At 35.9% G+C, this 8,542-nt stretch overlaps 1 pseudogene; it reads right to left on the bottom strand.

Annotated features, from left to right (window-relative positions):
- Positions 1-221: 221 nt before the first annotated feature.
- On the bottom strand, positions 222-1,317 carry LOC107484735 (uncharacterized; annotated as a pseudogene).
- Positions 1,318-8,542: the final 7,225 nt, after the last annotated feature.

Raw genomic sequence — 8,542 nt, 5'->3', positions numbered from 1 at the left:
ATAAAAGGGTAGAAAAGTTAACAAAAGATAAACGAAATATTTATGACATTTATGCCATTGGTACTGAACTTGAGTCGGCACACTTTCTCAAGTAAAATGAGTATAACGATCATTTCTTGTCATTAAATCATTGTATTAATTCACAGATGCAAATGGCTAAAAAGAAAACCTTCACTCAACAAGATGGATCAAATGTGTATTATCATAGTATGAAGATAAGTTCATGGATTCTCCTTGCCGCTGTCCAATTTCGCCAGGTGATTTTCTCGAGACTCTCTTTGATCTGAAATGTACTCCTTCACGGTACTCTGAGTTAAAAGTATTTATTTCTTAACCTGCCATTAAGATAACATAAACTTAAATAATAAGACTAAGAGATGCTCTTAATAAAAACTGTAAATCAAACATTTTCTGAAGCTTTTGGGTTTTGAGAATCCAATTGTAGTAGATTGATGTATTGACATTCAGGCACTCTTGCCAATAAAGCACATAAGCATCAAGGGCTCAAACTATGCACTCTGTAAACAAGGTTTATTCAGTGATACTTGAAAATGTGGCTCAAATGATAGAAATTAATTTTCAAAGTACAACCTTTCAGAGTACAACTAGAAAAGAGGTTCTAGAAATAGCATTCTAATTACAAAAGGCACATACTTATCTCTATTGCAAGGCCATAGTTTCTAATATACAAAGTTAGTTATTAGTGCATCATTTTATAGCTCATCCACAAGCATGTACTTGCAAAAATGAAAGTATTGATATTTAATTATTTAAATAGTTTTTAAGAAGGAAACCATGCACCAGTAGAATAATCATGGTGGTCCAACCCCCAATTCACCAGTAGATTCTGAATAAAGTTTCAAATTGAAACCAACATTCATCCAATAGGTATCAATTTGAATACCTTAGAATCCCCAAATTAGATGAGATAACATGAGCTTTGTTTGAGACAAAAAAATTTTAAAACAACAACAACAACAACAACAACAACAATAATAATAATAATAATAATAATAATAATAATAATAATAATAATAATAATAATATAGAAAAGGAACCAGATGAAGAAAAGGGTAAAGATTAAAGCTTTTGAATGATAGAAAAAGAAAGATTACATACAGGGTCGAGAGCGTTGGGCTGAGGGCCATAATCAGCGGTTAAGGGGAAATAGGAAGTGGTGACGGTTGCAGCAATGGTTACCCATTTCACTAGCTTTTCCTTTTGGACTCAACAAACTCATTTTTATTCAATTTGATCAGATCCAATGTGATTATCTTCTTCGCTTCTCTCTAACTTCAAGCTTCAAGTTTCAAGCTTCAAACTTCAAACTTCAAACTTTAAACTCTGTGTTGGAGCTCAATTATTGAATTTTGTTTGCCATTTACTTATATTACAAGAGAGAAGGTAATCGTTTCGTCAAAAAAAAAAAAACTAATACACCGGGGCTTATCATTCCAATCGAACCAGATTAAGTTGAATCAGCTTGCAATTTGATCAAGTTTTGGGTCAAATATATACTTTCCAAGAATTTTTGTACGGACGCCATCTTCACCATTGAAATGGCATCTTTCTATCTGGTCCACTAAGGTCCAGAAAATACTTTCTCCACCAAAGACAAAGTCCTGATTCAAACCTATATTACAGTGTTCAGCAGAATATCGGTCAACGAACCCTAAACAAATTCAAATTACAAATCCAAGAATCACAATAGTATGCTTAATTAGCTATGAACCAAGAGAAATCCTAATAAAAAAATTATAATTTAACTCTAAATCCACTAACAGCAAAAAGTAGTTTAACTAAACCAAATTACTAAGAAAAAATTAAAATCCAATTAACCATAATGAATTTAAAATAGAGAAGATTAAAATAAAAATTGACAAAATTCTAAAATAACCTCGGAGCAAGAACAGTAGAGCAACGATGGAGGTGGAGATTGCGGCGGTGGAGGTGGCTCGCCATAGTACGCCTCGGTGGAGAGAGCGGCAAACTTCACGATGATGGAAGCTTGGCTTGCATTGGATGTTTTGCTTCTCCGAATCCACGTGAAGCATTAAGCGCGACTAGCGGCGAAGGTTCTGGCTCGCCGAGAACATTGGAGCGACGGCGGCAGTGATGGCAGGGGGAAGAGAACGAAGGTGGAAGCGGTGATGAGAGAGAGGGTGGTGATGAAGAGAGAGATAGGAAAATTCAAAATAGGGAGATGACGGTTTGCACTTTCATTTAGGACACGATTATCGTCGGATAAATCTGACGGTAACGTTTTTCGTGTGCCCAAAATGCAACGTTTCATTAAACAAGATTACCGTCGAATTTATCCATTGATAAATCTGATGATAGTTGGGCATGCCATAATTTCTTTTTTTCCCACCAAATATTACAGTTGACATTACCATCGGAATATCAATTCTGATGATAATATTTTACAATTACAAATTTAACCCAAATTCGATGGTAAATTTGATTGCAAACTCGCTGCTAATGTCTGGCGCTAAATCCGATGGTAAATTCAACAGTGCTCAGCATTTTTCATGTAGTGAATGCACTTTGAAAGGTAGGTTGATTCTATTCAGAAGAGATTGGAGGTGGCTGACATTTTATCTCTCAAGAATAAAGAGATTGACCTTAGAGAAGAATATAACATGCATCTACTTCAAAAATTTTGGTACCAAAAATCTAGAGAGCCATGGGAAAGACATGGTGACAGGAATACTAGATTCTTCTACATATAAACTATGGTGCATAAAAATAATAAGATTCATGGGCTTTTGTTGAGGATGGTACTTGGTCAACCAATTTGAAAATCCTTCAAAGAGGGGTTCTTTCTTATTATAAGAACTTGTTTGGCTCTATTGAGAAAGTAGAGGTTGATTGTTTAGGCTATGTTTCTATGCCGACCTTGAGCGCTATGGCTTGTGATAGACTCATTGAAGCAGTAACTTTTGAGGAAGTGATGAAGGCTGCAGTTTTTAGTATGATCCCTTTTAAGGCTCCAAGTTAGGATGGCTTTCAAGCTTTCTTTTTCAAGGAATATTGGAAAATTATTGGGGATGAGGTGTGAAAAGTTGTTAAAAGTGTTTTTGCTAGCGAGTCTTCAAATTCTAATGTAATAGAGACTTTAATTTTTCTGATCCTTAAAGTAGAGACACTTACTCATATGAATAACTTCAAGCCTATTAGCTTTTGTAATGTGATTTACAAAGTTATCACTAAAGTTTTGGTTAATTATTTATGCCTTTTCCTCATTAAGATTGTGAGTTCTTTGCAAGGTGGTTTCATTCCATGTTGGAGTGCTCTTGAGAACATTATTGTGGTGTGTAAACGACTTTTAAAATATATATATATAGTTGAAAAAGTTTTATATCTAAGAGCCTTTGAAGAAAAGGGTGAAGCAAAAATCGTTAAACAAAAAAGTGCAATACTCACATTAAGGTTAGTGGTGTACGAAGCGAGATAAGAGTAAGCTAACATGGATATATACAAAAGAGTTCCAAAATACAGATAACAAAGCTCAAGACTTAGCTTGTGAAGATAAACCAGCCAGAACACATAAGTATATATACATATATATAAGAGAACCCAAAAGACAAAGTTTACAAAACCAGTGTCTCCAAGATAACCTCGAAAAGGAAGTTAATACATCATATACATAAATAGTGTAGATAATAAGTGTCTACACATATACATAATCAAAATAAAGCCCTCACAAACACAAAGATCTTCGCTTCCAGAAGGTTCCAGCATGTCTCAGCGAGGTGCCTCACGTCCTGCATCTGAAAATCATAAAATATTTATGGGTGAGAACCAGAGGTTCTCGGCATGGTAACAGTGTCCACATATCTAACAGTATAATGTCCTAGGAAACTCGAAGACAATCCTAGAACTTCTGATATATGAATTAAACTTATAAAACATAACTAAACCAAAAGTAAATCAGGCCGCTTACTAAGGATCTTCATACTATCTAATACTCAATTTTTCAATTATTACATGCAAGGAAATCACAAGTAGAAAGCATTTACAGTAGATAAACAAGTAGCAAATAGTTTATGCAATCAGTTAGGCAATCTAAACAAGGTATACCAAACAAACACAAAGATGCATATGATGCATGTCAGTCCTATGGTTGATGAGTCTCATCTGTCGGTTATATAGCCAACCCAACAAGTCCTGGTAGCTAACCATTGAACTGTCCCTCAATTGTGTATCCCCGAATCTCAAATCACAATCATTCATCCTCATATAACACACACCAGTGTTTATCCATGGGGGCGAGCTCATCCGAAATTTCACAGTGTCCGACCACACTTACAATATGGGGTCAGTAGAGTATCGAGTTTCAACTTAGAACATGTGGTGGCTAGCCACTGTTTTCACACAGGAAAACTCGTATCTCAGATATTTAGAAGTGCAACATTCACATAATCAATCAATAATCAATCATTTATAATCAGCCATAATTTCATTATAAAAAATACAGCCATCTAACTCATAATATAAACAGCACTTCTGCCATCTTCATCAGTAAACTCACATAATCATATCAGTCATGATTTATCATCAAATCATCTATTTCTTCATCAATAACATACCTTCTTCACAGCAATCACTATACTTCATTAACCAAAATCCACCTACTAGGCTTTAAACAAGAGAAAATAGGGTTTTGAAAGCTGCAGGAATGTGTTAAAAATAAAAAAATCATAGTTTCAGAAAAAAAGGGCTCGTGTACATGAGGAGCATAGCCCGTAGCGTATGCTCGCGTCACGTGCGACCTTTCTCGTACGCGGCATTGGTTCGCGTATGCGAGCGCTTCAACCCGAAAGCACTGCTCGCGTTGCGTGCCATGTGGTCGCGTACGCAACCAAGGAAAATGCCATGTTTGCGTACGTGACACACACCCCGCGTACATGAAACCCCTGGGCAATAGCCACTGGTCGCGTCACGTGTGTCCCTCGCGTATGCATGCATAGCAGAAGTTCAAAAAGCTGCTAAGTCCAAAATTTTCTGTTTTGTACACCAAACTTTGATCGCGCATAACTTTCTTGTTTTAAAACATTTTTCCTTTGTTCTTCAAATAGCTTAAACATCCCGGACCAAATTTTCTTTCTAAACAAGTTTGATACAAATCGGAGGTTCGAAGATCAAGTTATACTTTGCCAAAGTTGGTTAAAATCATGGTTTTTATAAAACTTTACAAAACGTCCACTTTCAAAATCTAATAGTAACAAACCTTTTAAAATCAACCCAAACCTTACCCATTCAGCATCAAACATCTTCAACTCACATTTTCAAGTTTCTCATTCAATTCACAACCTGCTAATTCTGATCCTTCATCAATCACAACTCAATAATTCAAATTCAAACTATATTCAATATTTCAAATTTCAACAATACTCAACTTTATAAACAATTATACACACCAATCAACATTACATACAATTTACATACTTCTTTAACAAGAGCACCAAATCACAACCTCCAAAATATTAATCACATAATCAATACACTCCATCTCAACCAATCAATCAGCATCAACAATTCAATTCCTATCCTAGGGTCACTAGCTAAGTTTTCACAATACATTACATTTTAGATACAAGGAACCAAAACCATACCTTGGCCGATTCCCCGATCAACCTGGAACACCTCTAATTCACCTTTCTTCAAGCTTCTAAGGCCTCAACACCTCACCAACAAATTTTTTCAGCATACAATTCCACTTCCAAGCTTCCAAAATCTCAATCAAGCTCCAAACCACTTACATATACATTACCTAATAGGCATCATAGACACCCACACATACAAGCTCAATAACTAATCACATATACTCAGAATTCACTATGGGTTGAGAATTCTTTCCATGCCTACAGACCAAACGGACCAAGCCCAACAAGTCTCGCAAGTTAATTCGAACATAAACACTGGAATCACACAAAATCTCAACACCATTAATCAATAAATTCGAAAATCAAGGGCTGGAAAAAGTGGTGAGAAATTGTGGCTTACCTCTTAAATAATCTTGTGGGCTTTGTAGAGCTCAACGCCATGGTCGCGTGGCTAGAAACGGTGCAGCGATCAGAGCTCGGAGCAAAAAGTTATCTTGGATTGAAATCAAACCAAGGGTTTAATTCTTGTTCCTCCACCCCCAATTGTTTCCCGAGCGTGTTTAGCTTATAGGAAGGGGGAGAAGAGCTGAGCCCTTTTGTTTAATGAGGCTTGGGTTGGACCTTGTGCCCAATACAGGCTCGGTTTGTCCAGTTTGGTCCGTTCGGCACAATCTTGGGCCAAATTCTTAAAAATTAGTGTCAAAATTCTTATTTTAATTATCTCTATTTTATTAAACTATAAAAATTCATTTTTCTATTTTTCCTAAATAAATATTAATTTATCAGTTAATTATTTATTAATTAACCGGATTTTACATGGTGCAAGAGATTTTATATTTTTTAAAGCATACAAAATCCTCTAAAGGTACTCTTGCTTTTAAAATTGATCTTAAAAAAGCTTATGATAGAGTTGATTGGAGATTTTTAGAGTATACTCTTACTGCTTTTGGGTTTTCTATGGCTACAGTTAGACTTATTGTTAATTTTGTGACACCACCTTCTCTTTCTATTCCTTGGAATGGTAGCAAATTAGACGATTTTTTCCCTTAAAAGGAGTTTGAGAAATGGTGATCCTATGTCACCTTATTTGTTTGTTTTGTGCATGGAAAGACTTGTTTTATTTCTCAGCGGGTGGATGAAAGTTTGTGAAGGCCCATTTTTGTGTCTAGAAGTGGGTAAAAAATTTTTTTATTTGATATTTGCTGATGAATTATTGTTCTGTAAGGCCACCAAGGCTCATATTCAGATTGTGATGCACTTTTTCTGTATTTTTGTAAAGCTTCTGGTGTGAAGGTCAATATTGCCAAATCGAAAGCTCTTTTTTCTAAGAATGTATTGGCTAGAAGGAGGGATGTTTTTACTAAATCTCTTCTATCCATTCTGTTTTGGACCTAATAAAGTATATAGGAGTGAATCTGAATCCTTCTCGGGCTAGTAGAGTAGCTTTTTATTCTATTATTAAGAAGGTGAGAAACATATTGTTTGGGTGAAAACGCAGGCTACTTAATAGAATAGTGACATTGTGCTTAATAATTCAATTGTTGCTTCTATCCGTATTCATCACATATAAGATTTTGTTTTTCCTATTTGGGCTTGTGATAAGCTCTCATCTATGATGCACTAATTTCTTTGGAAGGAACAACCAGAGGGAAGGAGACTGAGTTTAGCCAACTAGAAAATAGTAGCTACTCAAAAAACATTTAGTGGCCTGAGTGTTAGGGATCCTTCCTGTGCTAATTTATCTTTACTTGGCAGGTTGATTTGGCAATTGATGTATTGTCTAGACAAACCATGGGTGGCTCTCATGAGAGATGAGTATCTGAGGAGAAATGGTAATTTTGATGAATCTTGTAATGCATCTCTAATAAACCAGTATTTTATGGTTTATCTTTTGCTCAATTGAGAGGTTTTTATCAAATCCTTGCCTACTTATTCATATGATTTGCATGGTTTTACAATCCCTTCCTAGTTTTGTTCTGTGATTGAAAGCTTGCTTCCTATAGTCTTTGATTTGTGTATTTTAAGTCTCCTTTATACCATTTGATGCCGTGATCCGTGTGTTAAGTGTTTCAGGCTTTATAGGGCAGGAATGGCTTAGAGGATGGAAAGGAAGTTTGCAAAAATGGAAGGAACACAAGAAACTAAGGAGATAACCAGCGAGCATCGACGCAACGCATGGCTCACGCGTGCGCGTGATATGGAGAAATTTGCGCGTGCCTGACGCGTACGCGTGGATTGGAGTTCTGTAATATGACGCGAGCGCGTGATTGACGCGAACACGTGACACGCCAAAATGACCAGCGACGTGTACGCGTGACATGCGCGATTTGCAGAATTAGCAGTAAATGCTGGGGGCAATTTCAGGCCGTGTTTTGATCCAGTTTTTGGCCCAGAAATACAGAATAGAGCAAGGAAACACGCAAAGACTCAACACACATTCTCATTAGCATAGTTTTAGGATTTTAGATCGGAATCAAGACAGAATCACTCTTCCTCTAGATTTTCGTTACATTCATAGCTTATTAGTTTTATGCTTTTTCCTTGCTTTGAATATTAAGAAGATTCATTACCTCTGTTGGAGCTTTCTCATTCTAGTTTATTTTTCTATTCCTTTACTCTTTTATTGCCGATTGACTCTGTTTAGATAATTATGTTCATGATTTTGGAAGTTATTAATGCAAAGAACCATTTTTATTTTTAATTGATTTTTAATTATTGTTTATCATGTCTTCCTTTTATTCCCTTTTTAATCCTGTGAAGTTTACATTCATGATAATGGAGTAGTTCCCTAACTTGATTGGGAGTTGATTAAAGGAGAACCTTGAGTTGGAATACTCAAGTGTTAATCCTAATGGATGGTTGATGACTGATAACTCTAGTCTCTAACTCTAATCCTTCCTTAGGAGAGGATTAGGACCTGAGGATATAGTTTG

This window comes from Arachis duranensis, chromosome 4, assembly GCF_000817695.3.
Source record: "Arachis duranensis cultivar V14167 chromosome 4, aradu.V14167.gnm2.J7QH, whole genome shotgun sequence".
NCBI lineage: Eukaryota > Viridiplantae > Streptophyta > Magnoliopsida > Fabales > Fabaceae > Arachis > Arachis duranensis.
Note: the sequence above shows the minus strand (reverse complement) of the source record. Positions and strands in the feature narration are given on the sequence as shown.